The sequence below is a fragment of the Balaenoptera ricei genome, chromosome 2 (genome assembly GCF_028023285.1).
Source record: "Balaenoptera ricei isolate mBalRic1 chromosome 2, mBalRic1.hap2, whole genome shotgun sequence".
In the NCBI taxonomy this organism is placed as follows: Eukaryota; Metazoa; Chordata; class Mammalia; order Artiodactyla; family Balaenopteridae; genus Balaenoptera; species Balaenoptera ricei.
Genome location: NC_082640.1, coordinates 69,953,837 through 69,971,748, shown reverse-complemented (window position 1 = coordinate 69,971,748; position 17,912 = coordinate 69,953,837). Strand labels below are relative to the sequence as shown.

Sequence of the window (17,912 nt, the reverse complement as noted above, 5' to 3'; positions counted from 1 at the left end):
CTCATTGCGGTGGCTTCTCTTGTTGTGGAGCATGGGCTCTAGGCGCGCGGGCTTCAGGAGTTGTGGCGCAAGGGCTTAGCTGCTCTGCGGCATGTGGGATCTTCCTGGACCAGGGCTCGAACCCACGTCCCCTGCACTGGCAGGCGGATTCTTAACCACTGTGCCACCAGGGAGGGAAGGGCCACGGCCAGTTTTTTTAAGTCGCCTTCATTAGCAAGGTGGGTCTGAGTCACCTAAATCTGCCTTTACGGAAAGTAAAATTCCTCTCCAATTCAATTCTAACATGATAGTGTTCCTACTATATTTTTTGATCCTATAACTGTATCCCACTTTTTTTAAACTGAAAAGATTATACTTAAAAAAATGTACTTAGGGCTTCCCAGGTGGTGCAGTGGTTGAGAATCTGCCTGCCAATGCAGGGGACACGGGTTCGAGCCCTGGTCTGGGAAGATCCCAAGTGCCGCGGAGCAACTAGGCCCGTGAGCCACAACTACTGAGCCTGCGCGTCTGGAGCCTGTGCTCCGCAACAAGAGAGGCCGCGATAGTGAGAGGCCCGCGCATCACGATGAAGAGTGGCCCCCGCTTGCCGCAACTAGAGAAAGCCCTCGCACAGAAACGAAGACCCAACACAGCCAAAAATAAATAAATAAATAATTCTTTAAAAAAAAATAATAATAATAATTAATAAATAAATTTTTTAAAAAAGTACTTATTTGCTTTTTCTGAAATAAAAAAAAAAATTCAAAACAACAATACCAATATGAATTAAAAAAAAAAAATGCAGCCAGAGGCATCCATCCAGTATTGCCTGACGTGACGGCCCAGGTCTACGCAGTTCTTTGGGACCTCACTATAGTCTTTCCTCCGGCTCTTGTGGCTGTCCCAGCGCAACACCTCTCCCCTCTAGCTAAAGGGCAAGGGAAACTAGGGGTTTCCTTCTAGACTTTAAGTTCAGCTTGCAAATCTTGATATTCTCTTTATGTGCAGCAAATTTTAACAACCTCCTTTGAGAGGTCTTGGAATAATGTTTGGTCCAGTGTATAAACTCAATCAAATATCTTAAAGTATTTTAAACTTTGTTCAAAAATGAGACTTTCTATTTCAGTACTCCATTTCTAACTTAACCAAGAAGAGCTTCCTTCCTGAGTACTAAGTAATCCTTATAAAACCAATTAAGTTAAACTCATTAAAAAAAAATCTAAATTAAATAATAGTAAAAGTTAAAATATGGTGAACTTAAAGTTCTCTTATAGGTTCTAGTATTGTATATAAACTCGTTAAGCGTTCAACTTAAAACTCTCAGTTTAAATTACTCAGTTTTACACTTTCAATGGTTAAAGGCCGTCACTCTAAAAGACCAAATTATCTTATACATTACAAGCATTATAAATACCGAACATATACAGATTACTTCTTAATATCAATGTCATGGTCAAGTACCCCGTATCCTTTTTTTTTTTTTAATATTTATTTATTTAGTTATTTTATTTTTGGCTGCATCAGGTCTTAGTTGTGGCATTCAGGATCTTTCATTGCGGTGCTCGGGCTTCTCTCTAGCTGTGGCTCGCGGGCTCTGTAGTTGCCGAGCACAGGCTTAGTTGCCCCGCGGCATGTGTGATCCTAGTTGCCGAACCAGGGATCGAACCTGCGTCCCCTGCATTGGAAGGCAGACTGCCAACCACTGGACCACCAGGGAAGTCCCAAGTAGCCCGTATCCTTGATGCCAAATTTTACACACACTTCCCAGTTCTGGTGCAGCTCCCCTCTCAGGCTGATAACCTGATTGCATTTTGACTCTTAAACTGGGTGTGGTGGGCGGAATAATACCACTGCCCCAAAGTTGTCCATATCCTAACCATATTCACCCAGAACCTGTGAATATATAACTTACATGGCAAAAGGGACTTTACAGACGTGATTAAGTTAAGGATCTTGAGATGGGAGAGTAGCCTGCATTATCCAGGTGGGTCCAATGTAATCACAGGTCCTTATAAGAGAAACAGGGAGGCGGGAGAGTCAGAGGGGGAGTGGTGATAACAGAAGCAGAGGTTGGAGTGATGTGATTGCTGGCTGGCAGGGAGCCATGAGCCAGCATGGCTCTAGAAGCTGGAGGAGGTAAGTAGGCAGATTCTATCCTAGAGCTTCCAGCAGGAATGCAGCTCTGCAACATCTTGATTTTAGCCCTGTGAGACCCATTTGGGATTTGTGTTATCTGGGACTGTAAGTTAATAAATTGGTTTTGTTGTAAGCCACTAAGTTTGTGATAATTTGTTACAGCAGCAATAGGAAACTAATAACTCTATACAAATAGAATTTTTCATTTAGCCCTAAGGCCTCTGAATTCTATGTGACCCTAAGATGTTTAAATATCCATTCCATTGAACTTTAAGGACTTTGCCTCGTTCAGTGTGGCACTGACGTGTGATTGTTTTGGTTCATTTCTAATCAGAAGGCGTTCGCATCCTACAGCTGATAGTCTTAGGTTCCTGGAAGATGGGGTCTGCAGATACTGGGCTTCTTGATATTCAGGCACCTGAGGACAGTGTGAGAAGTCAGTTCTGGTGGCCATTTGATGAGACCAGTTCCCCCCATTTATTCCTCAAACACTCCCGGAACACCGTGCCGAGGGACGCGGTGGTGCAGGGGAGCGGGTCTGGACCCTTAAAGCACTCAGCTGTAGAGGGAGCTGCAGACAGTCATCCTGACATGGTGCGGTCAGAGCAGGGACAGCCAGTGTGCAGAACATTACCTAGCACAGAGGAGGGGGGGAGGAGGAGGTGGTCAGGGACTTGGAACACATGGGCTGAGAAGGGACAGCACAACAGGCTGCTTGAAATCGGGCCTGGCCAGGCTGGGAGACACAGAACCAATGGCGGTCATTTCCTTGGTGGGTAGGGGAGGGGGGTGAGGAGACCCAGGCTGGGGCTGGTGGACATCACGCTGGAGCCTGGTCCTTCCATCAGCTTGCACTCAGGTAAGCTGGGTTCCAGTCCTGGCCCTGTCTTGTGACCTCAGTTTCTTCATCAGAACAGTGTCATTCATGCTAGAATCTTCCTCTCCACAGGGAGGCAGGAGACCACCAGGAGGATGGAGGATGGCCTTTGTCCAGGAGGCTGGACTGCCAACTTCAGAAGATAAGCCGGGCCCCAGCCAGTGCAGCCACTGGCGGTCTGAGCCCACCACTCACCTTTGAGGAAGTCCCCTGCCTGCTTCCCACTCCTCAAGGCCCAGATCCAGGCCTCAACTGGCATTGATGACAAAACTGGCGACACAGTGAAGGGTATGTGAGAAATAGGAGCCAGCTGCCAGCCCCGGCTGAATGAGCCAGAATCTGGGAGTGGGGTGTGCATGTGTGTGGAGGGGTAGTTCTGGGAATCTGAACCCTAGAGGACCCTGGAGCCCCACTAAGGTTGAGAATCTCTGGGTTACAGGCCCAGGATTCGAGGCTGGGTCCACATGGGCTGACCCACCCCCTTTCACTGACAGGCATGCACCTCAGGCCTGGCCTTCATTGCGGTAGCATTTTCCATGTGTGCCTTCCCACGGTGACTTTGGGGTTTGTGCATGGCCCCTACACACTCACACAGTCACACTAACAATGTTGTGTCACACAGACACATGGACTTGTTTTCTAAGGAGGGCTGCCAGAATGAGCAAATAAAAATGTAGAACACCCAGTTAAATTTCAATTTCAGATGAGCAACTTATACTTTTTTAGCATAAGTATGTTCCAAGGATTGCATAGGACATATTTATACTAAAAATATCATTTGCTGTTTATCTGAAATAGAAGTGAACTGGGCATCCTGTATTTTACTCGTAGCCCTACTCCTTAGCCCTGAGGCACCTTCCTGGTTTTTCAGACACACTCACGCCCCCTGTAGACACACACTGATGCTGTAAGCTCAGTTAGGTGGTGGGCGCATCTCTCTGCCTCTGCCCTGGGAGATGCCCAGCCTGAGCCCATCATCACTGGCTGAAGTACCCAGGGAGGCCTTGCAAAAATCTTCGGCCTTGAAATGGCCTTGAAGAGTGGGAATTAAGCCTGGAAGCTGTCCCCATGAAGCGGGCCAGGCTGGGAGAGGCCTGCCTCTGGGCTCCAAACTCCATTAAGCTCCCATGGAACGGCGAGGGAGCCAGCTCCACCTCTCCCCTTCCCCGTCATCCCTCTGCACCTCCACCTAGGTCCCTAGTATGGTAGGAGGGCTCAAGATCAATGACGGTGAATCTGGAGGGTGTTTTGGAAACAGACATGGCAAGATAAGGATCACTCCAGTTGGCTCTGTCCCAGATTGAATCATCAAATCCAGGGCTTCCTTTGGCCCTGTTTTCCAGAAAGAAAGGCTGACAGCCTGCAGAGGGCACCCTCCTCCCACAGGTCCTAGAGCCCACCTCTCCATGGTGGCGGTGGTGGCAGTGGTCAGGGGTGATGGGGTGAGTTTGGGAGATAGGTCAGGCCCAAGAGGAGGACACTCACCCAGGTCTGAGGTTCTTAACCTGTGACACCTGTCACCCTCCTTCTAACATAAAGTATTGTGGGCGCCCCTTTTATCATCTTGAAAAGAAAGTCACAGATATTACAACCAATCCAGACACATAATTAAAAAACAAATATACTGCCTTAATTGTAAAGTACAGGAGAAATTAAAAGAAAGTCATTGACAATAAAATAAAATTTTTTCAGTCTGTAATGTTTAAGCATCACTACACTAGGAAGACCTTGGCATGTTTAATGACCCCTGGCTTTAGCTATAAATAGAAGCATTAAGAACGTGACAGGTGAAACGCAGGTGAATTCAGGGGTGTTGTTCTGGTGAGTCAAATACCTGACACAATTTTCTGAAAGAGGATATTTTTTGATAAAATTCCAAACTAAACAAAGTATGCACCTTCCCTTGATTTATGTAGTAGTTGCATTCCTAGAAAATTAGGTGTATGCTTTTAAAGCCGTACAACAAAACACTTTGTGTTTATATGTAAAACAGTTACGTTCTCAACTTGGAGATTTAGAAAGGTTTTTCACCAACTGGGGACCTGGGACAGTTTTTTGTTGCAGAACCATTCCCCTGCCCACTAACGGGGCCCCATGCCCCATCAGTGTGACAACCAACACACAAACCCACAGCTCTATAAAACCTGTCCTGGGGGCAGTATTTGCTCTCTGAGGACCAGCATCAGGAGGCCACGCAGGGAACCCAGAGCCCCGGCTTCCAGCTAGAGCCCCCTGCACCCCAGCCTGGGCTTACCCCACCCCCAGCTTACAAACACCCTCTGAACTCAGCTAGCCCTGGGGTCTGTGCTGAAGATGGTGGCCTTGGAGGTTGTTTGGGGTGGGAGAAGGGAGGCAAAGGTACAGGGTTGACTCAGCCTCTAGGTTAGCTTGCCTCCAGGGACTGTGCCTGGAGTGGGTGGGGGAGGTGACAGCCGTGTGTTAAATTTTGGACAGGGAGATGCAGCGCCCAGATCCTCCTTCTAGGAAGGACTTGCTGCCCCAGCGGTTGGGAGTACTGTCAGGGCTTCTGGGATGGCTCCAGCTGCCAAGAGCTGCTTCTCTAAGGTTACAGCCCTTCCCAGGTGGCCCACATTGCCTGACTCACTGAGGCAGGAATATAAAGGCCTGTCCATCTCAGCCCCACTCAGGACACCCCTCAAGGGCACATGTTCTCCAGAGTGCCCATGGGGTTGAATCTGCACCACAGCTCAACTTCTCCCTCTGCCCACACCCGGTTTTTCCCCTCCCTTTCACAGGTGTTGATCCAAGGGCCTCCTTTATAAACGCTCTGCACCTAAAGCTCCATCTTAAAGTCTTCTCAGAGAACCCAACCTGTGACACCTGGTAATGAGCGGCGTTGATGAATTGTGTGACCCAAGTCCTAGAAGGTGAGCAGAGGAAAGGGGGGCTTGTGCCTTCTGGGAGCATCTGGGAGGGCCTTGTATTACTCAGGGTTCTCCAGAGAAACAGAACCAATAGGAAGTACAGGTAGATATATAGAAAGATTTATTATGAGGGATTGGCTTATGCAGTTATGGAGGCTGAGAGGTCCCACTATCTGCCGCCTGCAAGTCGGAGGCACAGGAGATCCAGTGGTGAAGTTCCAGTCCAAACCCCGAGGCCTGAGAACCAGGGGAGCAAGTGGTGTAAGTCCCAGTTTGAGTCCAAAGGCCCGAGAACCAGGAGCACCGATATCCAAGGGCGGGAGGAGATGGCTGTCCCAGCTTAAGCAGAGAGCAAATTCACCACCCTCCACGTTTTTTTTTCTATTCTGACCCTTAATGGATTAGATGATGTCCACTGCATTGGTGAGGGCATCTTCTCCACTCAGTCTCCGATTCAAACGCTAACCTCTTCTGGAAACACCCTGAAATAATGTTTTACCAGTGATCTGGGCATCCTTTAGCCTAATCAAATTGACACATAAAGTTAACCCTCACAGGCCCCCGGAGGAGGTGGGATTTGGGCCATCTGGAAGGACAGGCAGGACTTAGTCTTGGATCAGGAGGCGAGGCTGTTTCAGCTGATCACGACTGTCATCATTGCTAAGAATGTGCCTTTGTGGCAGGTGCTTTATTTACACATTTCACCTGAGCAGGGAGGCCTGTGGGGGAATGGGGAGGTGTGGAGAACCGCTGAGGCCCTGAGGGGCTCTGACGGAAGAGAAGGCTGGACTGAGTGGGAAAATGGGCTTTATTTGGAAGGCAATGGGGAGCCACTGAAGGCTGTAGAGCAGGGAGAGGTGTTACGGGATCGGCATTTTCAGAAAGGTCTCCGAGGTACAAATGCATGGTGTGTTAGAAAAGTGTGAGGCTATTGCTGACTTCCAAGTGAGATCCTATGAGGCCTGCCCAGAGCAGTGGCCGTGGGGATGCACACGGGAGATGACTGGGTGTGGAGGTGAGAGAAAAGCAAGGGTCAGAGGTGGCCCCAACCCAGAACTGAGCATGTGGAGGATGCCACTGGGCCAATGTGGACGGCTACAGGGACCTCCATGGTTTTCCTTAGTCAGGGGAGGAGGGGAGCTTACCCTGTCCAGGAGACCCATCAGACCTGAGGCCCCCCAGCCTCTCGCTATGGTTGACCTGAGAGGAGGGGCCAGGAGAACAAGGGCTGGTATAACAAGGTAACAGGAGCTAATGTAACACAGAACACACCCTCCAACACCCCATGCCCCATTTAAGTGGCTTAACCCAATAACAATGTTCATTCTCATAACTGTCCAGTGCAGGTGTTCCTGGTTGGCAGGTGGTTCTTCTCCATGGTGACCAAGGCTCCTTCTAGCTTGTGGCTCTAGGAGCCTCTAAGGGCCTTAGTGTTCCATGCACTCAGTGGATGGGTGGGGAAAGAGAGGGACACACCCTCTTCTTAACAAGCTTGACTGGGACATGGCACACCACTTCTACTCACATTCCACTGGTGAGAACCAACCATGGGGCCATACTAGATGAAAGAAGAGCTGGGAAAGGTAGTTCGGGGCAAGGCAGCCACGTCCCAGGGACACCTGTGCCCTGAAGAGAAAGAGCGTGAGTGTTTGGTTGACAGGTAGCCGCCTTTGGCCCAGTTGGGAGCGGGCCTGGCAGCAGGCAATGCCCTCAGTCCCCAGCAAGCTTCTCGGAACACTTTACACAGTGAGTGTTGAGGGCACTTTGAGGCACCTGTGGGTGGGATGGGCCTGCGATAGACTGGGGGGTTGTGGTGTGCGTGGATCGTGAGCCCTGTATGCTCCAAGGGTGATGTGGCACTTGGAGGCTGGCACTTGTGGGCTCTGTGTGTTGTGTATGAGGGCTGTATTAGTCTTCCGTGGCTGTGTAGCAAATGATCACAAACTTAGCAGCTAAATCCACATGTATTGATCAGCTCACAGTTCTGCAAGTCAGAAATCCAGGTGGGGATGGTTGAGTTCTCTGCTTAGGGTCTTGCAAGGCCAAAATGAAGGCATGGCTGGACCCTTATCTGGTGGCTCCGGGGAAGAATGCACTTCCAGGCTCATTCAGGTTGTTGGCAGTTCCTTGCCGTTATAGGACTAAGATCCCATTTCCTTGCTGTCTGTCATCTGGGGTCACTCTCAGCTCCTAGAAACCACTATTTGGTCCTTGTATGTGACCCCTCCATCTTCAAAGCCAGTGATAGTGAATTGAATCCTTCTGGTGCTTCAGACCTGTTTGATTTCCCCTTCTGCCACCAGCTGGTGAAAATTCTGCTTTTAAAAGGCTTGAATGATTAGATTAGGCCCACCTAATAATCTCCCTTTTGTCATATAACATAACATAATCATGGGAATGATATCTCATCATATTCACAGATACCACCCACACTCAAAGGGAGGGGGAATCCTACAAGGTCAGGGTCATTGGGAGTCATTCTTAGAATTCTGCTTCCCACAAGGGCTGGGTCTGAATGCCTTTTGATCCTAGCTTCCTCCTTTGCAAAGTAAATATTATGAGGATTAAATGTATTCATATACTTAGGTATTTGTCAGGCACCTACTCTGTACCAGGTGCAGTTCTGCGCACTGGAAATACAGCTGCAGACATGACAGGCAAAAATGGCATGTGCGTGAAAGACCCCAGCAGCATATCTGACATCCCCGTCTGCGCTCAGGCAGCGGTCACAGAGTCTCTGGCTTTACGCTGACATTTAAGGCCCTCATGCTGAGACCATTTCTCTCCCCTGGTCTCCATGCCTTCACCATCCCTCTTCGTCCTGCCACCTGGCACAGATAGCCTCCTGTGCCTTCCCCCAAGCCCAGGAGCAGACATCTCCCTGTCACTGGGAGGATATAGTTGCCTCCCCTGAGCTCAGGCACACGAAGTGATGGCAGTAGCAGTGTCTCCACCATCAGCTCCAGCCAGGGATTCAGAGAATTCATCCACAGATGTCTCCTGGGACATTTAAAGCAATTATGAAAAATATGTATTGACTGACTACTATATACTGGGTCCACTTCCTTCCAGTAGCCTTCCCAGACTGCCTGCAGCAGGGCATGATCCCTCTGGCAACCACAGTCTGACCTGCCTCTTTCTGGCAGCACTTTAATCCCTCTGCCCCACCCCACTGTGGGTCTTGTATTTTATCTCCATTCCTGTTCCCTGGCTGGGAGGGCTGCTAGGGAAAGTTGCCTTTGGAGGCCACTGATTGGAGTCCTGAAAATTCTAGCCTTGGTCCCTGTGCCTCCCAGCACTGGAGAAAATGGAGGCCAAGAGAGAGGCATCTGATTTGGAGTTGTAGTTCTAAGGCCCTAAACTCTTCCCTTTCTCCCCTGCTAATCCAATTGAAATGGCTCCTTAATCCACGTCTACATCCCTCTCCTTGGATCCCCTTCTCTTCTGAATCTTCAATCTTAGTCCTATTCCACTGCCTGCTATCACACAAACTCAAAGACCTTCTTCATTTCCTCAGTCCTAAAAAAAATCCTGCCTCCACCCCGCCTCACAGATATCTGATTGAATAACTGATGGTGGTTGATGAGCACCGTGGGGAGAGGGCCAGCTTGAATCCTGGCTTTGGCACTGCCTGGCTGTGTGTCTGTGGGGGCATCACTCAGTTGCTCTGAGCCTGTTTCCTCATGGTTAAAATGAGAGAAGTTTATGTTCATTGTTGTGCGGGCCCTAGAGTGAGCTGGTGCTGCCCTGAGATGCAGACGTGTTGGGGTGCAGATCTGTGGGATGGGCACTGGGTCAGAGAAGCCTCCTGGACAGGAGTCGGGCCGAGGGACATAGTCCAGGACAAAGCTTGGCTCTCAGAGTGGTGGGGTCACCTGGGCACAACGAGAATCCTTAGATTGTCATTGGATCAGAGGGCTTCTTAATTCTGGCCAATGGAAGCCATGGAAGAATGGTATGCTTTTAAAAGGGTAGAAAACACTTTTTAAAAGGAAGACCTGTGGTAGATGTCCAGTAGCCACTACAGGAAAGGAGCAAAGCCCTGCCCCAGATGCTTCCACCCTTTCTCTACTACCAAACAAAAGCTGCTTAGGGAACAAAGGGCAGTGTTCAGGGCACAGGGAAAGATCTACTGCGGCTAGGGGGAAGGGAATAGAAAAAGTCTCCTGTATCCATGGAAGAGAGACAGAAAAAGGAGTGGATCCAGATCATTATAGATTTCTTACTGCTGAGGGAGGGACAGGATCACTGAGAATAAAAAATGTGAACACCTCCACTCCTCATCACCAAGCTAGCAAGCAATGAATAACCAATGTCAGCAGTAAATTGCTGGAGGAGAGACATTCTGAGATGAAGGACAAAGGGAAGACCTAAAACAAAGATACCCATTCTTGCTGTTGTCTTCAACATTACAGTGGTTGTTTCAGGCAATGCAACAAGGCAAGAAAAAATAAAGACTCACAGATCGAACCACTATTCACATATAAGATTGTCTACATAGAAAATTCCCCCCATATCTACAGAAAAGCTACTAGTACTAATAAGTTTAGTATGATCACAGGATACAGGGTCACTGTACAAAAAAAAAAAAAAAAGTTATCCTATTGCTGTATACTAGCAATAACAATTGGAAATTGAAATAAATTTTTAAAAAGCACCATCTACAACAGCACCAAAACCCATGAAATATAATACTAGGTGCCAGATATGTATGCTGAAAACTACAAAATGATGAAAGAAATCAAAGAGAACCTAAACAAATGGAGAGATATACTATTTTCATGGATTGGAGGACTCAAGATTGGTAAGGTGTCAAATTTTCCCAAACTGATCTATAGATTAAATACATTTCCAATTAAAGTTCCAGCAGGATGTTTTCAGTAGAAATTAAAAAGTTGACTCCAAAACTTATATAGAAAAGCAAAGAACTAGAAAAGCCAAAACAACTTGGAAAAGAACAAAGTTGGAAGATTTATACTACCTGTTTTCAAAACTTACTATAAAGCTACAGTAGGAAAAAAAAGAGAGGGTAGAAAACTGACATTTATTAGCTTTTCTTTCCTGTGAGAGCATATGAAATAGCTTTGGGAACCTAAGACATAGGAGAACTTGCCAAGGGATTGGACAGGTGGCCTTGGCAGGTGGGGAAGACAGCTTGTATGGATGAAACATGCATGGATTACACACAGATCTGAGCTCTGAATGACATGAGGTCACCAATACTGGCCTCCTTTCCTGAGAGCAGGGGCTGCTGCTTCTCCCTGTTTGTGGGTCCTGTAAGACCCAGCTAAGTGCTCAGCCCATAGTGGAAACTCATGGTTATAGATAAAGGGGATATATGTACATGTGTACTTTGTGTGTGTGCTGATCACATTTTGGGGGACCGTTTCTCCGCTGCTTTTCCTTCAGCCCAGATAGTAGAGAGCTCAGCCAGTAGAATGGATCATTGAGTATGTGTAGTTTCTCTGTGACTGGCCAGGACAAGAGGCTGCTGACTTCAGGGAGGAGGAATGCAGGCTGTCTGAAAAGCAAGTGATGATGGACGGAAGGGAAAAGGCTGCATTCTTTCCTAGCAGAGAGCTGCCAGGAGTGAGCACACACGTGTGTGTGTGTGTGTGTGTGTGTGTGTGTGTGTGTGTAGAAGTAGTAGTAGTAGTAGTAGTAGTAGTAGTAGTAGTAGTAGGAATCCAGGAGAATGACATTTCAATGGCTGAGCTCCAAGTCAACTCTCAAGAAAGTTTTAAATTCAAAGACACTTGGTCTTGCTTCCTGCTGTATTCCCACTCTCTGGCTGGCTGGCTCTCAGGTACTGGGACAGGGTGGGCAGTGCTGTCAGGACTCCTGTTTACAGCGTCCCTGACAGGTGCCCTGCCCTTTGCCCAGAGGCCTCCTGAGGCTCCTCCTAGTTTGTGGTTCTGCCATTCTCAGTGCCCAGCCTCCATCTCGAAGTTGACTGTTCGTCATGTCCCAGCAGTGGCAAGGGTAGAGGGGGGTAGAAGTTGTGCCCTTCCCTGTTAAGGGCAGATGGAAGCCACGCCTATCACAAGTGCTCACACCTGTGAAGCCAGATCTCAGTCCCGTGGCCCCACGTGGCTACAAGGCAGGCTGGGAAAGGTGCCCAGACAAAATGCAAGGGTTGGGAATGGATAATTGGAAGAACAATTAACAGTTTTGTCCACAAAGCACGAGATATGGAGAGTGGATTGGAAGGCCTGAGCGTGGAGGCAGGAGCACCAGGTCAGAGGCCATTGTAATAAACCAAGTGAGAGATCATAGCGGCTTGGACTAGGAGGTGGCAGCTGGGATGAGACAAGTGGGAGGATTCAAGAAATACCAAAGTAGTACCAATTTGGTAATACCAAATCTTGTTGGAGGTAGAACCAACAGGATTTGTTATCAGTTCAATCTTGAGGGTGAAGGGGAAGGAGAAATCAGGGACAACATCTATGTATCTGGCCTGAAAATTGGGCACATTTATTCAGCAAACATTTATTGAGTTGATCCCACATGGCAGGTACCATGCCTGCAGACGGATGGCACGATCTCTGTCCTCACAGGGACATTGGAGGGGAAAGAGTAACCCCCAGGAAACACGGAGAGAGCCGTTAGATGCTTGGAAACAAGGTAGGACCAACAGTGGGTGCACAGGGTTTTAAGGGGAGCGGAGTTCACCTTCGTCCATGGGGCATTTGGCAGGGCTGAGCTCTCCTGGAAGAGGAGGCAGGCCTTCCAGGTGAGTGAGCAGGAGGACCCAAGACATGGAGGTGGCCTTTCTCGAGATGGCAGTGATGGTCATGGTGTAGCAGAACAAGCCCTGGCATTGGAGCCACATGGACCTCAATTCAAATCCTGGCTCTCTGCTCATGTGTTACAGGTGGAATTGTAACCTGGATCCATCTCTATCGTAGACTGTTTGGCATTATCTTTCAAAACTACAAACACAGCAATTCTACTTGTAGGAACTTATCCTACAGATATACTTACATATATGTGAAGCAACAAATATATCAATACGAGGCTATTCATTGCAGTATTATTTTTTAAAAAATATTTATTTATTTATTTAGCTGTGCTTGCTCTTAATTGTGGCACATGGGGTCTTTAGTTGCGGCATGCGAACTCTTAGTTGTGGCATGTGGGATCTAGTTCCCCGACCAGGGATGGAACCCCGGCCCCCTGCACTGGGAGCTCAGAGCCCTAGCCACTGGACCACCAGGGAAGTTCCATGCAGCATTATTTTTTTAATGGCAAAAGACTGGAAACAGCCCAAATGTCCATTAATATAGGCTTGGGTAAATAAATCATGATATATTTATGCAATGGAATACTATGTGAAAAAGAATGATGTAACTCTCTATGTATTCATATGGAAAGATCTCTAAACTATATTGTAAGTGATAAAACCAAGACACAGATCAGTGTATACAGTTTACTACCATTTGGGTAAAGAACAAAAACGGGGAGGGAAGGATGGCTACCTGTATCTATCTAAATATGTGTATACGTATTTTTTCATATTTGCTTGAATATGCACAGAATATCTTTGGAAGGACAAACAAGGCCAGTTGCTTCCAGGACAGAGAACTAGGTGGCTGGGAGTCAGGGCTGGGAGGCTGACTTTTTACTGCACTCTTTTATACATTTGGAATTTCAAATTATATGAAATGTATTATATATATCTCCCATTCCTGCCATTTTGTAGCTGTGTGACTTTAGGCAAGTTACTTGGCTTCTCTGAGCCTTAGTTTCCTCTTCCGTGAAATGGCAATAACACTGTTGGCCTCATAAGGATCATCAGGGTTGCCTGGCATAAGGGCAGTGCCACACACATCGCTCCCATCTCTTCTTTCACGGTCCGGCTGCTAAGTCTTGCCTGGTTCACCTGCTTACATTTGTGAGCTGCCACCCCAGACTCACTGGTGTTTGGAAGTTATGGTGAGGGGCACTTGCCAACTGTCCCCACAACTCCCTAACATCACCGGTCAAGATGGGGGGCTCAAGAGGAAGAGCAGGTTTGGGAGCGCAGAGCGTGAGGCCAGTTCTGGTCAGGCCAAGTATTGGCATATCTGCCGGCGCTCAAGGTCTGGGCTGGTGACGGAGATCTGGGGGTCTCCAGACTCTTCCACTTACAGGGCATAATAATTGTAGTAAGGATAATTGCTAACATTTGTCAAGCATGTACATGCATTATCTCACCCTCAGCCACCCTTCGAGGTTGATCCTATTATTATCTCCAAAGCTACCCAGTTAGGAAACAGTGGGCTGGATTCCCACCCAGGTCTGTCTGACCAGAACCTGGGACCCAGATTTAGAGTAGCTCCTCAAAATCAGTAACTTTTGGGTTGGCAAATGTTTTTATAAATAATATTTTAGGGTTTGTGGGCCACACAGCATCTGTCCTAACTTCTTAACTCTGTGCTAAAAGTAGCCACAGACAATCCATAAATGAATGAGCATGGCTGTGTCTCAATAAAACTTTATTTAGGGACACTGAAATTTGAATTTGATAGAATTCTCATGTGTCATAAACTTATTCATCTTTTGATTCTATTCCCCCAACCATTTAAAAATTATTCTTAGCTCATGGGCTGTACAAACAGGCGGTGTGAGCCTTGAGCTGTAGTTTGCTGACACTCTCCCCACCCCACCCCTCTAAATCCTCTGATAACCAAAAAGAAGCCTCCTTGGCACCAATACCTTCTTTGGTCTGAGTCTTGCCTCGTGGAGGCCAGTAGCCATGATGCTAAGATCCGCCCCTCTCTGTCTGGATGCTTGTCACTAGAATAGAGGAGGAAGAGGTAGGACCTGGGTCCTGCTCCCTGATAAGTCCAGGCCCTTTGAAGACCCAGCTCCTTCTTAAATGAGAAACAGGCCTTCTCAAGGGCCTGACCCTACCAAGTCCAGCATCTGTCTTGGGGCAGGAAGCAGGGGCAAATGTTGGCCCCCAAGGCTGCCCCCCTTCTGCCCTGTTCTCCACCAGTTCCAAGCCTGCCTCTGGGCCAGTGCAGACAGGGCCAGCTCAGGTGGTGTCAGGGGCTGCGGGCTCAGGGAGGGGTGGGGGGGAGACTGAGCTGCTGGGGGAGGCCAGCAGTGTCACCTGGGGCCTCTCTTCCTCTGGGAGGAAGAGGGCTGGGAGATTTTCTCTGAAAACCAGCTCCAGAATGTGTGTGTGTGTGTGTGTGTGAGGGGCTGAAATGAGCAGGACTCCTTCCCCCAAAGAAACTTCCTTCAAAGACAGCTATTTTTCTCACTGTTCTCTGTTTTTGGCTGGTCTCCTCTTCCTAACCCTTTTTCCTTCCCCTCCTCTCTTGGCCTTCTCTCTGGTCCCCTGCCAAACAAGGCCTGACTCTGCTGCTCCTGAGTCTTTGCTCAGACAGCTGCCTCCACCTGGATGTCCTGTCCCCCTTTTCCCACCTGAACAACACTCTCCTTGCAGATACCACCTCCTCCTCTCCGTCGTGGGGCCAGGGTTGGCTCTGGGAGTGCATCTTCCTAGGTGGCAAGTGTATGGAGCTGACTTTATAAGAACCACTTCCCAGATTCAGTGCTGCCCAGAGGCCAACTCCAGACCCCTCGGCCTGGCGTTCAAGACCTTTCATGATCTGTCTCAGGCTTTGTTCTCACCCAAGCTGCCCTTGCTGCTCTCAGAGAGCTTATAACCTAGTAGGGGAGGGAATGCTTGAACCCAATGCTGTCCAATAGAAATATAATTTAAGCCACAAGTGTCATTTTAATTGCTTTATAGCCACATTATAAAAGTAAAATGAAACAGGTAGAATTAATTTTAAAAATATTTTTTCTTTAACCCATTATATCCAAAATGTTATCATTTCAACATATAATCAATATAAAAATGATTAATGAGATACCTTATATACTTTTCTATCTACCACATCTTTCAGATCTCATGGGCATTTTACACAAGCAACACATCTCAGTTCGGACTGGCCACATTTCACGTTCTCCAAAGCCACACGTGGCAGGTGGTCCCCGTGTTAGATAGCTCAGGCCTAACCTAATCCTCACCCCTAACCCTTAACCTGAAAAACTGCATGAGTAGGGACTTCCCTGGTGGCACAGTGGTTAAGAATCCGTCTGCCAATGCAGGGGACGTGGGTTCGAGCCCTGGTCCGGGAAGATCCCACATGCCGCAGAGCAACTAAGCCCGTGTGCCACAACTACTGAGCCCGTGTGCCACAACTACTGAAGCCCATGTGCCTAGAGCCCGTGCTCCGCCAAGAGAAGCCACTGCAATGAGAAGCCCGCGCACCGCAACGAAGAGTAGCCCCCACTCGCCACAACTAGAGAAAGCCCGCGTGCAGCAACGAAGACCCAACGCAGCCATAAAGAAAGAAAGAAAGAAAGAAAAAACAAACTACATGAGTAACTACAAGGTAAGTGTAATAGAAGGCCCTGTTGGAGGTTCAACTTGTGGAGTTTCTTCTATTTTTGCATTGATTTCCAGAGAGGAGGGAAGTGGTGCCTTTGTCAAGGGGAAACACGCCTGTTGGAAGCTTCACGTGCATCTCAGAGTCCGGGGCCCGTGAGGGACAACCAAGTCTTGTCCAGCAAGTGGGGGATGGGCAGCACTTTGTGTGAGAGGCTCAAAAAGGAGAAGCTGCAACGTGGGTCCCCAGAAGAGACCAGGTGGCTTCACGGGGGGAGGGGTTGCTGTGAGCTATTCATGACCCAGGAGGACAGGGCCCTGCGCTCGTGGCAGGACCCAGCTTTGAACCAAGCTCTGTATCCCTGTGGAGTGCCAGCTGAGGGCAGCAACTTCCTGTGATGGGCAGCAGGGAATGTTTCTAGAAGAAGAGTGCCTGAGCTGGGTCTCTTTCCTGCTCCTGTCAGCACCTCTGTCCATCCTTTTCTCTCTCATGTCCCCTCCCTGTCCTGGCCCCAGAGCGAAGGTGAGTGCCCCAGTGAAAAAGCCTGTTTCTCCCTGAATACCCAGGCTCTGGTTGGCTCTGGAGGAGCGTCCCGCAAGAAGTGCTGGCAGATGCTAGATTCTCTCCACCTGGAGGCCTGGCTGCACCTGAGGGCGGCCCCACCCCCATCCGTGCCTTGTGACTGGGCAGGCGGCCCAGCCCACCTCTCTGTGGCTTCAAACACTCAGGGTCACTCAAAATGTGTGTGAGTGTGTGAAGGGGGACTCCCAGACTGAGGGTGGCACTGGGGGCTGTCTGGGGTGCAGGGCTGACGGCTGGGGTCTCCAGGATGGGTCTGGTATAAAGGGTCATTCATTCCCGACAGGTGTGTGCGGGGCATGGGGCCTGGCCAGGGCCAGCCGGAGCTTTCAGCAGGATTTAATCAGGGCTGAGTGGGCCCTCCTGAAAGCTGGAGTTGTGTTCTGTCAGAGGTTGCTGTTTCATAAGCCCCGTGTGGGTACAGATAGCCAGCCTGACCGTAGAGCCAGAGGTCACCTGGGTGACCAGCTGGTGCAGCCTGCTCAGGTACCGAAGGCCCTGGTGGAAGGAGGAAATGGATTCGGGTTAGGGTCAGTCTATGGGAGTGAGCACATTTGTAACTCAGAAGCTTGATGAGCCTGGCGCCGGCTCTTGGCGGGTCAGTGGCAGAGTCGGTATTCCAACCCCAAGACAGTGATGCCGATGTGCTTTCTTGGCTTCTCTATCCTTCCTTCAGAGCTTTGTTTGATGGCATTTGGGGACCGGAAGGGAGGATTTCAGGGAGTGAGTCGGGCAATGTGTCTGGAGTAAGTCTCAGGCTCGCGGTTCAGTGGGCAAGAGATAGAAATGTGTTTTTCTATGATTCCACTTGCTCTCTGTTGGAAGCCCTCCTTGCGGAGGGGAAGCAGGAGAGGGGAGTGGTACAAATTTGATCTCAGGTGGTTTGAGTTCTTCCCTTTTTCCTCAAGGGGTGGTCTCACTTCCGTCAAGCAGCAATGTCCTGACTTCAGTGCCTCTGTCGGGGGCCTGAGAATCATTTTGCTGATTCTGAGGCCTTGCTGGGGCCCAGAAACTTCTGTGAGGTGCTCACGGCTCTGTCTAGACGTGCTCCCCCAGAAATTCCCCTGC

The 17,912-nt window shown here is 48.9% G+C and overlaps 1 long non-coding RNA gene across 1 annotated transcript; it reads left to right on the top strand.

Annotated features, from left to right (window-relative positions):
• Positions 1-3,070: 3,070 nt before the first annotated feature.
• LOC132360413 (uncharacterized) lies at positions 3,071-16,265 on the top strand. Its single transcript, XR_009501090.1, has 3 exons — positions 3,071-3,280; positions 5,749-5,880; positions 15,985-16,265. It is a non-coding gene; the product is annotated as an uncharacterized LOC132360413 (long non-coding RNA).
• The last annotated feature ends 1,647 nt before the right edge of the window (positions 16,266-17,912 follow it).